At 36.5% G+C, this 15,223-nt stretch overlaps 1 protein-coding gene across 1 annotated transcript in view; it reads right to left on the minus strand.

Annotated features, from left to right (window-relative positions):
• LOC149070146 (uncharacterized) overlaps window positions 1-15,223 on the minus strand; it is a 302,008-nt gene that overhangs the window by 240,484 nt on the left and 46,301 nt on the right. Inside the window, exon 2 of the mRNA XM_089250240.1 lies at window positions 2,526-2,599. The gene's annotated coding sequence lies outside the window, so the exon portion shown is untranslated. The remainder of the gene's footprint in view (window positions 1-2,525; window positions 2,600-15,223) is intronic.

Below are 15,223 nucleotides of genomic sequence, written 5' to 3' on the forward strand. Positions count from 1 at the left end.
ATGGGGGTTGTTTTGCAGGCCCTCGGCTACATTTTTCACGGAACCCTCCTGTATATTAAATTATAGTGTGAAAAACAAAAAATTATGAAAACCATATCAGGCCCTGGTCTGCAGTTCTGTCAGTCCCACTCTTGTGAGGGGTCATGTCCATAAGTGGATCCCACCTTATATTTTTTATAGTACAATAAATTTTGAAAATATGTAGGCTGCTTATTTCCAGCTAAGTATGGGACTACCATAGCATCACTTTGCCTAGGGCGCCCATGATGTTGAGACGGCCCCGAATAGAACTCGGACTAGCGGGGAGCTCAATAAATTCTAGGCCAACCTTATTTGCAAAATTTTCGTTCAGTATAAATTCACTTAAAAAAATCAATTCAATACGTATAAAGGATCTTGCTCCTAGATGAAGGTCGTAAACTCTGTGTAAGACGGGGGTGGGGGGCACGAGAAAAAAATACGGTTCAAAGGGGGCCACGGGCAAAAGAAGGTTAAGAAACACTGCACTAGACTAAGAAACGTAGATATTTTTTTTTTGGCCTCAGAGGAGATAGGGCAACGACTTTTTCTAATTGGGTTCTTGAGTGCAGGGTGTCAGTATAAAAAGTATACATTTTTATTTTAATAACTATACAACCAGGACCGGCTTAACAGCATCATTGGCCCCCGGGCTAATTGGTTTTTCTGATTCCCTACCTGGAAAATTCTCGAAAATATCAATTAGTTCTCATTTTTTTGAAGCCTCTTTTCTCTTGAGGCCCCCGGGCGGGTCCATGCGTTAAGACGCGCGGCACTGTATATAACCCCTTGTAAAATAAATTATGTATCCGAGTTCTACACATTTTTTAACTGGAAGTATGCCTCCAGGATCAACACTTCATCAGTAATTTGCGGTTAGAGGAGTTAGCTATGCACACCCGTATGTAAAAGAATATGCGTAGCGAAGTTACAAGCGATCGACGCTATGCAGAGGTCTTACTGTACCATGAATACTGGAAAAAATCAACAAAGATTCAGGTAGAAAGACTCGTTTACTGTAAGTAAGTGGTCAGTCAAATTGTTTCAGACTTTTGTTGGTCATTGGGTTCAGAAAGAGAGGTTGGGGAAAACTAGTTTATATCATTGGTGCTAAACCGAAAGGGCCGAAGGTGAAAATCAAGGTGGGGGGAAAAAAAGTGAAGCATTCAATTGAAATACAGTCGCACCACTTTTAGGATGTAGTAGCACCTCCCACAAGAGGGAGGCTGACTTGTATCTAATCCGGGGTGTATGAACATTCATCTTTTATGAAATTCCTACCCCAATTTACTCAGAAATGATCTTGACGTATAAATGGTCCCTCTTTCATGGATATCGGGTGGCGCAGGGGCGTCGGAAGTGTTTCTAAACTGTGGGTGCTCGTCTTTAGTTTTATATCGGAAATTTTAATTTCTAAATCAATTCTGGAGGTGCTGGGATCCACATGCCACAAATTACTATAGGTGCTTGAGCACCCCCGGTTCCGACGCCACTGGGCGGGGTCTTGGTCAAAGACACACGCAGGAACGACATTTTGAGGGGACAAAAAATTTCTGGAGGATTTTGAGTTGCAATACCTCCTTCACAAAGCCTTTTAAATTAACAGAAATCGATTGATATAACATACAGTGGTATTTTCTTTCGATATTCCAATTATTTTTACAGAGACGTTTAGAAGTATTTTTAATCTCGGATAATCTGGGGGGGGGGCTGACAGGGCTCTAGCCCAGGGGCCCGGGACGATTATCACCATTTTTTTGCTTTCTCACGCTATAAATTATCAACAGAAGGGGCCCGTTAAAGATCGCAGCCTAGGGGCTGGTATCTTTTGCACAGGATGTGGGGGAGGAATTACAGGCCCCTCTTTAAGTACGCCTTTATGCCCTGGTTAAAGCCACTGGTAAACACGCCTTTCTGATGAGAGGTGATTTAAATAGAAATGTACAAAATATAGATGAAAATTTCTTGTGGGTTTGATCGAGAAAAAATTGGTCCACATCGAAAACCAGCTCTCAAAGGGGTTTTATTGTATGACACATGGTTAATGCACGAAGTCGCGTGTTCGAGAATTGACCAGATTTCGGACACTAGCCGTGACATTAAACATTCCAGCATTTGTACAGAGGCGAAGGTTGACGTTACCAATAGGTGACGTAACCTCGTTGGCGAGACATTGCATTACATACAGTATATATACACACACACACATTCGTTTCTTTCATCTATCTATTACTTTTTTATTACTGTATGTATTTATATAATGTCTTGCCAAGCGAGGTTACGTTACTTGTAGGTAATATCGGCCTTTTCTCCTATAAGAATCCTAGAATGTTCGATGTCACGGCCAGTGTCCGGAATCTGGTCACTTCGCGAACACGCGACTTCAGACCTTGACCATGACACACAATAAAAGCTTTCGAAATTGCTAATTTCCTATATATGGCTAAATTTCTTCTTAATCGAACCCAAAAGAATTATTGTCTAATAAAAGTAACACAAAATCCTACCTTCACTGACATCAGCAGCTGTCGCGTACGCCTCGACGTCCACGTGACGATCCTCAGGTACCCATTCTTCATTCCTACAAGCACACAACGTGTCAATAATCCACATCGTTTCAGGAAAAGTAAAATCACACACAAACACAGCACTTAATCCAGAAAAAAATAATCACGATTCTTCTTGTTTCTCAAACGAGGGGTCGAGGCAAAGGGACTCCTTCCGAGCACGCACGAAAGGAAAAACAGTATTGTAAACTGGACATTCGTTTAGGGGGGCCCTCACACTTGTTTGACACTGAAAGCAAAAACCAAAAAAATTCTCGATTTCGATCAAGGGTGTGTGGATTATAGGACGACTTTCAGATCTATGCGTATGTGAAGATCCACCATTTTTTTTTTTTTTACTCCTGTAGGTCACTTGTTATGAGGGAAAATTCGGGGCCTTGCGGTTTTTCTCTCTTACTCTTCGAGAGATAGAAGAGACACATAATCTAAAAATAGGTAACCCGTTTCACTTTTTTTCCCTATATTTTCTTACCTTACAGCACATAAAAATGTGTGTGCGTGCCCCTTTTTTACCTTAAAAGAGAGAAAAAAAAAAGTCGCCCTAGTTTTTTTTTTTCATTTTATTTTGCCCAAGTTACCACTTGCTGTCACCATAACTTATACCATCGGTTTCTATCAAGAAAGAGAGAGAAGAATCTTCAGAGCTATGAGACGATACATGTACATAATATTAAGGTCACGGTGATGCTGTGCATGTGCTCAAAGTCAATCGCATCATAAAAAAAAAATGTTGGGGGTGATTGTTTTTTGGTTCAGGTTCGTGGGGTTTTATGAGCATGGAAAAAATATCGGGCTTCTTATTTGTTTCTATTCTTGAAGGTGTAAATGAAATGGTAAAACAGCTCGACCGGAGTGTCGATTCTAAATTGGTTCGTATAATAATGAGCTTCTGGACTAGACGTCCGTGTTTTATTAGGGGGGAGGAGATTGGTGGACTCTTGAATAATATTGACCCCGTTCCTTGCTCACTTAACCTTGGATATTGTCTAATCCTGAGAGAATTTTCACTTTGCGTGATTTGAGCGTCGGATCTCCGAAAGTTACGCTTTCAATTGAATGATTTCTATTTAAAGAGACGTTTCTGTTATTATTATTAGTGATTGAATCCTGTTGTGACTGTCTGTACGCTGAGTGTTTCACCGTAAATGTCAGAAACGAATATAAATTCCCATTTTAAGATTTAAATGAAAAAATTATCAGCGAAATAATTTCGCTTCGATGGTTGAACTGCTTAATACAGTGAAACTCGTCTAAGACGGAAACCTGTCTTAAACGGAATCGAAATATAGTCTGTTCAATGATTAGTGCTTTTATTTGCGTCTTTATAAAAAATGGAAAACTCTCTGAAACGGAATATTATTTCAGTCTATTGACGTTCCGTTTTGTACAGATTTCACTGTATAAGAATGGTTATTATTAGGAAGAATATACGGTCTTCTATCGAAAAAAGCTGGCAATCTGTAAAATTTGTTTCTGTTTCTATAATACGGTGCAGAAAAAGAAAATATTTCGTAATAATCAGATCAAAATTCGCTTAGATATTGATTATTAAATTCTTGATTTTCGCCACTTTTCGGAGTCCTGAATTTTTTATAGTTATTAGTGAAACTTCGTTTTTTTTTTGTAGGCATCAGCTGTACATAGGAAAACTCGTTCGTAAAAGTGGGATTCCTATTGCAGATCTCAAAATATAGTCGACGTTCATTATAACGACCAACTTCGTTCCACGCAAAACGGACGGAACATTGGGAGATCGTTGTAACGAACAATTGAAAAAAAAAGAAAAAGATTTTCGAGAGAATTAAGGAAAATTAATTTCAAAAATATTAATTTTTTAGAATTGGAACGGAATGAAAAAAAAAAGTAATTTATTTTGTTATAATATGTAGTCTGTAATTTTTTTTGCAATATGGTGGGGGGGGGGGCAGAGCAGAACTGAGTTAAGACGTTGCCTTATGTTGAATGGACTTTGTAGGTCGCTCTGTTGGATAAAAAATAGCATAGATAAATAGGAAAGCACTTATCGTAACGGTTGTTACAACGCAGCGGTCGCAACAACACATGGTCGTAATAACGAGCGTCGACTGTTGTGCAGTTAAAGTACGTTATAATAAAACTTCACAATCACGAGACTGCAGTCGTGAAATTTATTTCTAGTGTCGCAGCAGTGTATTCTCTAACACGTTTCTTTCATAGAATTTCGTGTTCTCAAAACCATTTAAAGGACTAACCGGACAATCAAAATCCTCACTTATTGTATGACTTCTCAAATTCTTGGCCTTATGGCCTAGTTAACATTTTCCCGCTAATCATTAATTTTTTTTTCAAATAAGCACTGGCAGTGACCGTGGTCCCTTAATCACTGGGAGAGAAAAGTCGAATAAAATCATCATGTATTCTGTGTGTATAGCGGGAAAGCCTAAAGAGATATGAAAAGAAGGGGGATAAAAAAATGTGACTTTTCTGGGTCCAACCTTTGCTAGAAGTAACTCATAGGAGTATGAGTGTTTCTGAGGAGCATGTTTGACAAGTGATTATAATCACTAATAATCACTTCATGCTTTTAGTGCGATTATTGAAGAGAGAGAAACAGAAACCGGATTTTTTTTGGAGAATATTGTTTGATGTTACAGCGAAGGTTTCGTAATTTTTTCAACCGAATATTTCTTTTATCTTTACCATTAGATATTTGACAATCAATCAAAAATTACTCGCTATAGCGAGATTCTCGTTATAACCATCACTAATTATACCGGACTTCATTTTTGAAGTACATGCAATTTTAATAACGTAAGTTATTGTGTGTGAAACTAGTACCTACTTTTTACAAATACGCGATTCAAAAAACTGGAAACCCGGTAAATTAAATCAATCAATCCCGGGAAAGCGGTAATTAAAGTGCTCCAATCGGTTATCGTAAAAATCGATGAGCAGTTTAAATAAATTTATTTTAGTTCAATTAAGTAAATTTTAATTTAATAATATAAAAGTGTTAATATTGTATAAAGTTATATTAATTAATACCATCATTATGTATTTGTTAATTTGTTAAAAAATTTAATAATTAATGCAATACATTGTGTGTGACTTGTAAAAATAATTTGTTCTCTTCTGTGCGTCTCTAAAACAAGTTAATGTGTCCGAAAAGAGGGTGGGGAGGGGGGGTGTGAATGTTTACCGTGGATTTCCAATGGTTCTTTAAGGGTAAAATATGTTTTTAGAAATGGGTGTGTTTTCTTGATTCCAATATAATAAATTATTAGAATTAAACTATTACACTATAATATTTTCATTAATTGGAAGAATCATTGCACCGTGAACTATTCTACAATATTTAATGGAAATAACGTAATGTTTTGAAAAATTTCTGTAGAAATTTGGAAAACAGCCCAGTAGGTAACTGTAAAAGTATGTAGTAGGTAGCAGTATGTAGCAATGGTAGAATATTTGAATACTGTTTATATAATGTTTCTTGATCAAAACTCAAGAGAGAAATTCACATTTGAATTTTGGAAATGTAAAGGAAATTCGTGGTAATATAATGTTTTGATTAAAATTTGAGCTGGTAAAGTCTGAAAAATTGGTAAATCTTTACGTCACCTATTGATTCCAGAAGGTTTTAACTAGCCGAGGAAGGTACGCTTACTGTGCCTTCTCTCATTAGCATAAGAAACACGATCATCATAACGGACAGTGGAACCTCCCATAACGGATACTACCGTCAGGGAACACCTCCACTAACGGACACAATTCTGAATTATATCGACGGGACTCAATGTATCTTACAAACTATTAACGGGCACTCCTCGTTAGCGAACAAAATTTTCGGTCCCATGGATATCCGTTATTCAGAGATCAAAAATACCGAAGTACTGTAGATGAAAAAAGGTGGATATATAATACTTGTATGTTCGTTTTTGATAGAAGCGACTTACTTTACATTGTAAGTTTTACAAAAAATGTTCCCGTTTGAATATAATCCCGGTTTCATAATCTAGCAGAGCTTATCCCATAGATCCATAAACCGTTAAAAAGCGCATTACGGGAAAAAGTGGAAATGTTGTTCCCTTTTGAAAATAAGCTCCTCATTTGTATATAAACATTTCAAACAATTTGAGCTATAGGTACTTGTTATTTTTCAAAAAAAAAACAAAGAGATTTGCAGTTGCAAAAAGGGTTTACGTTCTGCACTTACAGCAACCTGTCAATGGTGTGGACTAATTAACCCTAATTAAGCCAGAGGTCTTCAACCTTTTCCAGTCGCGAGCACTGTCTGTACCCATCATCAAAAAAAGAGACCTCTCCCCTTACGGCAAGTTTGGCATACGAATGCATGAAATCAGGATGAATTTCGATCCTTGAATACAATTTGTACCAGTTGTTTAATTGGAACGTTGATCAAGTAGTCGCGAGATCGAACACGAGCATCGAGCACTTTGGGTATTTGAGGGAGCAGTACCGTGTGGTGCTCGCAAGCAACGAGATGAAGATGCCTGCTGTAAGCGACACACAACAGAAATAATTAAACTCCCTGTAAAATGGCATATCTTTTTAATGAGAGGTAGGCTTCCTTCCTATCTTCAGGAGGTGCGGGGTGTAGGGAAAAGGATTTACGGAAAATTCATTTGCCAAGAAAATTTACCGACCAATAATTCACCGCTAGGAAAATTCACCAACTAACAATTCACCAAGAACAGTTCGATACGAGTCAGTGAGCGAGGAGTGACCGTGTGTGTGTGTGCGTGTGTGTGTGTGGAGTGAGTCAGTAAATAATACAGTAGTTAGTGAATGAGTGTAAGAGTGGTGAGTGAGCTAGTGATAGAGTGAGCGACTTAGAGATAGAGTGAGCGACTTAGAGATAGAGTGAGTGACCTAGTGAGAGTGATCGTCATTGAGTGTGAGCCAGTGGTAGACTTACAGATCTAGTTACAGAATGAGTGACCTAGAGATTGAGTGTGTGACAGAGTGAGTGGCCTAGTCAGTAAGTGAATGGCCTGATGATTGAGTGCGTGAGACAGAGTGAGCGATCTGGTGAGTCAGTGATAGAATGAGTGACCTAGTTAGTGAATGGGTGAGTGATCAGGTGATTGAGTGTATAACAGAGTGAGCAACCTAGTGAGTTTGTTTACAATAGAGTGTATGACCTAGTGAGTAAGTGAGTGACCTAAGGAGTAAATAAGTGACGTAGAGATCAAATGAGTGGCCGGCCTACTGGGAGAGTGATCGAGTGACACTGAGCGACATTGTGAGTGACCTGGTGAGCCAGTGAGTTACTCGGGGAGTAAGTGGCCTAGTAAGTGAGTGATATAATGAGTGGCCTAGTGAGTGAGTGAGTGATATAATGAGTGACCTAGTGAGTGACAGAGGGACTCAGTGAGTGAATGATAGAATGCGCTACCTAGTGATTGACTGCCCAGTGAGTGAGCGAGCTAGCTCTAATGACTGGAGCTCATTTTCGCTCATTCACTCACTCGTTCACTTGCTCACTCGATCATTCATTCACTCGTGTCGAACTGCTTTCAGTGAATTTTTCCAGTGATGAATTTTCTATTCGGTGAATTGTTAGACGGTGAATTTTCCCGGCGATGAATTTCCCATTCGGCGAATTTTCCCAGCGATGAATTTTTCATTCGGTGAATTTTTGGGCGGTGAATTTTCCCGGCGATGAATTTTTCATTCGGTGAATATTCCGGACATGAGGGAAAAGTCTTCAATTGAAAAATTAACTTTACAAAATATCTGGGGTTGCCAGTGCTAAAATAACAGGCGAGAAATATTTCGTTAATGTCGCTTTAAGGGTCGAATATACTGTGTATGTGTGTGTGTGTAATCGATTAATTTAATCATTTATCTTTAATACGATTAATTTTATTCAGAACTTATTATTTGCAGCTTCTAAAATGCGTGCTTTTAGTGATAAAAATTTCTTAGACATGTCTAATTCATCAAAGAAACGTGATCGCGTTCAACGTTGCTCTTCTTCCGGGATCCTGGGAAATGAGTTCAGATTCCCGGTTACATTTTAGGTGCGGGATCCCGGGAGGGGAAACTATTTCAAAGCTTATACGGAAAATTCATGAGGGGGAAAATTTTGAATAAATGATATACGGGGTGCATAGGGAACAGGACGCATGGCATTTTTCTGGCGAACCGTAGAATCTAGAGGCATACTTCCAATTAGGAAAAGTATCCAAATAACGTGTTGTCCTCAAACACGCCATTTATGATGCAAGGAGTGTTGTATAGTTATTAAAATTAAAAAAAAAAAAAATTTCTATATGGACACCCTGTGCCCAAAAACCCAATTAGAAAGTTGTTGCCCTGTCTCTCCTGATCCCAAAATTTATTTTTTTTTGTGTTTTGCCCGTGTGTTTGAGCACAATAGTCGGTGATATATTCCAAAAACGGAGGAAAGTTTGGGGAAAAAAACAGCACACATTAAATGCAGGTAGAGCAGTTTGCCAATACAATCTCGATTAAAACTTAGACAAGCAAGCAAATTACAGATATTACAGACATAAGCAATTACAGATCTTTCAGCTGCTTTTTATACAAATACAACGCCACAACAGGCAAAAGGTCCATTGAGTTGGCTGAGTGTATGTGGTCTTCATATTTTTCCAGTTTTCCATTATTTTCTACTGAAAATTCGGAAATCGATCTATTTTTCAGTATTATTGTTTTTTTTTTAGTGTAACTCAGGGGTGGCCAACAACTGGCCCGTGAAGTGATTTTGTGCGGCCCGCGACAAGGTAAAAGTACCGCGGAAAAAATAAAATTTGTGATCATTATTTTAACTATCGGTTCCAACTTCCAACAGTAGATTTCTTGATTAACAAACGGCTTACGAACTTCTTATTTCTAGTGACGAAATTAATTTAATAACCAACTACATTAATTCAATTAATAATGGAGCGGCTTATACAACGAAGTTGCACCATTGATGCGGTCCGCGACGCCATAGCTGACACCATTATGTATGCCCGGGAACAGGAAGAAGTTGGCCACCCCTGGTGTAACCAATCTTGAAAAACCACAGTTACCTTCCTTTAGTGGTACGCGATATCATCAACAGATATGTTCCTGTGTAAGAAATTGACCACTTTTAGTCACCAGGATCCGAGTTCGTGTTTTGTTTGGTCAAATTACTTTAGTTGATGCAGCTGAAAAGCGAACCCCTAAAAATTATTTAATTACGTGATTATTTACGCGCCGGAAAGATGCAATGAATCGCGTATGTGGAACTTTCCTTTCTTTCTCTTAACATAGAACCATCGAGCTTATATTACGACGTCGTAGACATGTAATGCGAGGAAGCCACGTGACTCGGTGCAAACAAATACGATCCCCATAGAGATCAATGTTAAAATTGCCGATTTTAGCATAGAAATGCGGAAATTTTGTCGAGTTTTCCGCCGCATCAATAATTTTAAAAATTGAATTGAATTTTTGATTTTTAAAATATTGAGTTCGCTTAGAGATACGAAGCCTAGAAAATTAAATATAAAATAATTAGCCAGACCCACTTTTGAAGTGGATATCCATGCAATAACATTAATTTCAGCTTTTTATTTATATCTTCTCAAGCACGAAAAAGAAAATTAATGTCTCCGTATTGTCTTATATTATCCAATTGCATCAATCCATATTGTTTAGGGTGTTTTGAAATTAATTCTGGAATTATTTCTTTTAATTATTATTTCTTTCATTACTTCTGGAGTAATTGCTTTAATCAATTCTGGATTTGTTTCTTTCATTAATGCTGAAATTATTTCTTTCATTAATGCTGAAATTATTTCTTTCATTGATTATGAAATTATATCTCATTAATTCCGGAATTATCTTTCATTAATTTTGGAATTATCACTTTTTAATTAACGCTGGAATTAATTCTTTCATCAATTCTTTCATTAATTTTGGGGAATTCTTTTACTTTAATTCTGGAATTACCACTTTCATGAATTATGGAACTATCACTTCATTAATGCTGAAATTACTTCTTTCATCGATTTCGGAATTATCTCTTCATTCTTTATGGGCATTGTATAATATTTTATCATGTGTATATATTGTTTGTAATTTGTGTTAATTGCATTTTTAATTGGGTTGCTGTATTTTTGAAACATATGACAACCATATTTTTATGGGCATCTTTTTATCAGCCACCTCGTTGGGCATTTTGCCTGTTGTGGCGTTGTTTTTGTATTTGTATTTGTATTTGTATTAATTCTATAATTTTTTCTTTTATTAATTTTGGAATTATCCCTTTTTTCTGGAGTTATTTATTTCATTATTAATGCTGAAATTATCACTTTCATTTATTTTGGAGCTGAAATTATCACTTTCATTTATTTTGGAGCTGAAATTATCGCTTTCATTAATTATCGAATTATCACTTTCATTAATTTTGGAATTATCTTTCATTAATTTTGAATTATCTTTCATTAATGCTGGAATTATCACTTTCATTAATTTTTGGAACTATCAATAATTCCGAAATTATCTTTCATTAATTTTTGGAACTATCAATAATTCCGAAATTATCTTTCATTAATTTTGGAATTATATCTCATTAATTTTGGAATTATATCTCATTAATTTTGGAATTATATCTCATTAATTTTGGAAATATATCTCATTAATTTTGGAATTATCACTTTTTAATTAACGCTGGAATTAATTCTTTCATCAATTCTTTCATCAATTCTTTCATTAATTTTGGGGAATTCTTTTACTTTAATTCTGGAATTACCACTTTCATGAATTATGGAATTATCACTTCATTAATGCTGAAATTACTTCTTTCATAGATTTCGGAATTATCTCTTCCATTAATTCTATAATTTTTCTTTTATTAATTTTGGAATTATCCCTTTTTTCTAGAATTATTTATTTCATTATTAATGCTCAAATTATCGCTTTCATTTATTTTGGAACTGAAACTATCTGTTTCATTAAAACTATAATTATTCTTTCATTTATTCTGGAATCATCTTTCATTAATGCTAGAATTATCACTTTCATTTATTTTGGAGCTGAAATTATCACTTTCATTTATTTTGGAGCTGAAATTATCTCTTTCATTAACTTTGGAACTGAAATTATCACTTTCATTAATTTTGGAATTATCTTTCATTAATTTCGGAATTATCCTTCATTAATTTCGGAATTATCTTTCATTAATTTCGGAATTATCTTTCATTAACTTTGGAATTATCACTTTCATTAATTTTGGAATTATCACTTTCATTAATTCTGGAATAATCACTTTCATTAATTCTAGAATTATCACTTTCATTTATTTTGGAACTGAAATTAGCTCTTTCATTAATTTTGGATTTATCTTTCATTAATGCTGGAATTATCACTTTCATTAATTTTTGGAACTATCTTTCAATAATTCTGGAATTATCACTTCATTAATTTCGAAATTATCAATTTCGTAATGCTGAAAGTATCTCTTTCATTAATTCTGGAATTATCTTTAATTACTCTCATGAAAGGAATGCCACATGAAAGGAATGACTCATGGAAGGAACAAATCTAAATGAAAGAAACATAGAAATGAATCGATCTTCCTGTTTTTGCTTCAAAAAATGTTTGATTAAAGCTGCGGAATTTCTTCGATGTAATTTATATGGTCCCATAATTAATTTCAAAACACCCTAAACTATATGGATTGATGCAATTGGATAATATAAGGCAATACGGAGACATTAATTTTCATTTTCGTGCTTGAGAAGATGTAAATAAAAAGCTGAAATTAACGTTATTGCATGGATATCCACCTCAAAAGTGGGTCTGGCTCATTATTTTATATTTAATTTTCTGGGCTTCGTATTTCTAAGCGAACTCAATAATTCGAAAATCAAAAATTCAATACAATTTTTAAAATTATTGATGTGACGGAAAACTCGACAAAATTTCCGCATTTCTATGCTAAAATCGGCAATTTTAACATTCATCTCTATGGGGATCGTGTTTGTTCGCACCGAGTCACGTGGTCTTCCGACGAAAGATGTTGGGGGGACACCGTTCTCAGCACTGCCAAGGCTGAGACCGCTGACGTCATACTCCCTCCAGTAATATATTCCGCAGGAAATTTCGCCCATTTCATGTAGACGCTTCTTAATTCCAGATTTAATAAATAAAATGCTGTCACACCTCTAAATTTGTTACTATTTCCAGTTTTGCTACCAGTCTGCAAATTATTCATCTTATTCATTTATCTTTTGCCGGCCTGCAAATTATTATTTTTTTCCTATTTATACATCATTTGCCGGTCCACAAAAATTATTCCTCCGTTTTATTTATCTTTTGCAGGTCCGCTAATTATTTTTACTATTTATTTATTTTTTGCTGGTTCGCAAATTATACTTCCATTTTATTTATACTTTGCCGGTCTCTGAAAATTATTATTTTTATTTATTTCTCCAATATGTCTGCAAATTATTCAACATGGTTTGTTTTTTTTGCCTGTCCGTAAACTATTTCTCTCATTTCTGCTGGTCCGTGAAATTGTTTAACTGTTTTCACCGGTCTGCAAATTATTGTCCTTATTTATTTTTTTGCCTGTCCGCAAATCATTTTTCTTAATTATTTATTTTTTGCAGGTTTGCAAATTACTAAACATTTTTTATCCTCCTGCCCACACAAATTATTTTTCATTTCTACCAGTAGGCGAAATTGTTTGCAAAACTATTTGCACCGGTCCGCAAATTATTTTTTCTAATTATTCATTTTCTGTCGGTCCGTAAATTATTTCTACATTTCCCAACGGTCCGCAGTAAGTGGAAAGGTTGAAGAACACGGACTTTTATATCAATTACGACCATTGAAGTGTTTTCATTTGGTCAGATATAAGTTACCAAGTCTGCCCATGCACCATTGTTTAAGAAACACTGTCACAAATGACCCCCATCCCATAAGGGGCCGTTCAAGCATTACGTCATCATCGATGGGGGGGGGGGGTATCCGATTTGCTGACTTTTGATGACAAGGGGGAGGGAGGTTTGGATAATGCTTACGTCATCAACCACCCTTTATGAAAATATGAGTTGGATTCAGAGGGGCAGAACTGATGACGAAATTTTGCTGACAGGGGGGGGGGGAAGGGGTCAGCGTTTTGCTGACTTTTGCTGACAAGGGGAGGAGGGGGATCAAAAATGGCTAAAAATTTGCTTACGTAATACTTGAACGGCCCCTAACGTGATACAGACCAGAGTGTTTTTCAACCTTCTTCAACCCACAGCCCCCTTTGGACTATACTCTCTTCTCGTGCCGCCCCCACCCCTCCCGTCTTATAAAGGGTCCCTGCCCTCATCCAAGAGCGAGACCCTTTCTACTTATCGAATTGCATTTAATCAAAAATAAATTTATAATGAACAAAAATTTTATAAATAAGATCTATCTCTGAAACCCTGGGCCAGGGCCCGAATCCAGAAGGTGAGTGATCACCCCCCCCCCCCCAAGAGCCGAATTATATAGGAAAAACAGATATGGGGGGGGGGGGAAATACTGGACGAAAATACAACGAACCTACACAATAAATCGAACCTCCCGATGCATCACCCTGGGTCCGTGCCTACCCTGGGTTAGAGTTCAATGAATTTATTTTTTTCCTTTGTGTTTTTCTTGCGTTTTATGCATGGCTGTCTCAACATCATGGATCCCCGGGATAAATGATGTTCTCGGGCTCTTATTTAGATCGAAGCAACAGCTTACGTATATATTCATATACTTACATTCAAAAATCATAGTACCATATCTCATCGCGTTAGCCCCCGGGTCATGCTTACACTGGTTCTGGACAGCTTTGGTGGATTCTGTGAAATTAGTTGAATTTTTTCCGTAATATTTCACTCATTAAGAAATAAAGCACTTTGTGGCCCCCTTCATCATTTTCCATGCCCTTTACTCCCCCTTCCATCTGATTTTCATCCATGCCTCCCCCGGTTTTGAAACATCCCAGGGCCACACGTGGGCCGTATGGCTTAGGTTGAAAACTACTGATATAGAACAAAAACCAATAGCAAGGGTCAAATGCCGTCCAGGGCCCCCTTCCCCCAGATATAACCATTTCCTCAAAAATCCGTGTCTAAAAAGAACTTATAATCACATGACCAATCAGTTAATGTTATGTGGCCATCACTCATTACCATAATAATAATAATGAGTAAAAGCACTTATTTAAGGGCTGTAAAGGGAAATACGGGGTCATACGGGCTATTAACCAATGTAATTACTAATAACCGAATAAAGTATTGAAAATGAAATTGTTTTAACAAACTAGGATTAGAAGTAAAAGGGCCTATTTCTCTTTTTCCCTACTATAAATAATGGCGACCTAAATAAATACTAGCCAGAGTTCTATGGTGATGGAGAGAGAGTAGTTCCTTTTTTGTGAGAGAGTACTAAATACCATTCAGGATAGTAGGTTCGGAACTGGGTCGAACCCGTTCTCCATAGAGCGAAAGAAAGAGATAATAATGTCGCCATATCACGGGGGTAATGTGGGGTTTTTTTCTTGTTCTAAAAATAGCATCGAAAGTGAATTCGGAAAATAAGAAAATAATAATAATGATGATATATAATAATTGCGACTTGTGTCTTAAAGGATGTCCTTTACTTTGAAATTG

The sequence above is a fragment of the Pholcus phalangioides genome, unplaced genomic scaffold, assembly GCF_987345545.1.
Source record: "Pholcus phalangioides strain wild (caught in Gottingen) unplaced genomic scaffold, Ppha-v1.0 ptg000022l_1, whole genome shotgun sequence".
Lineage (NCBI taxonomy): Eukaryota > Metazoa > Arthropoda > Arachnida > Araneae > Pholcidae > Pholcus > Pholcus phalangioides.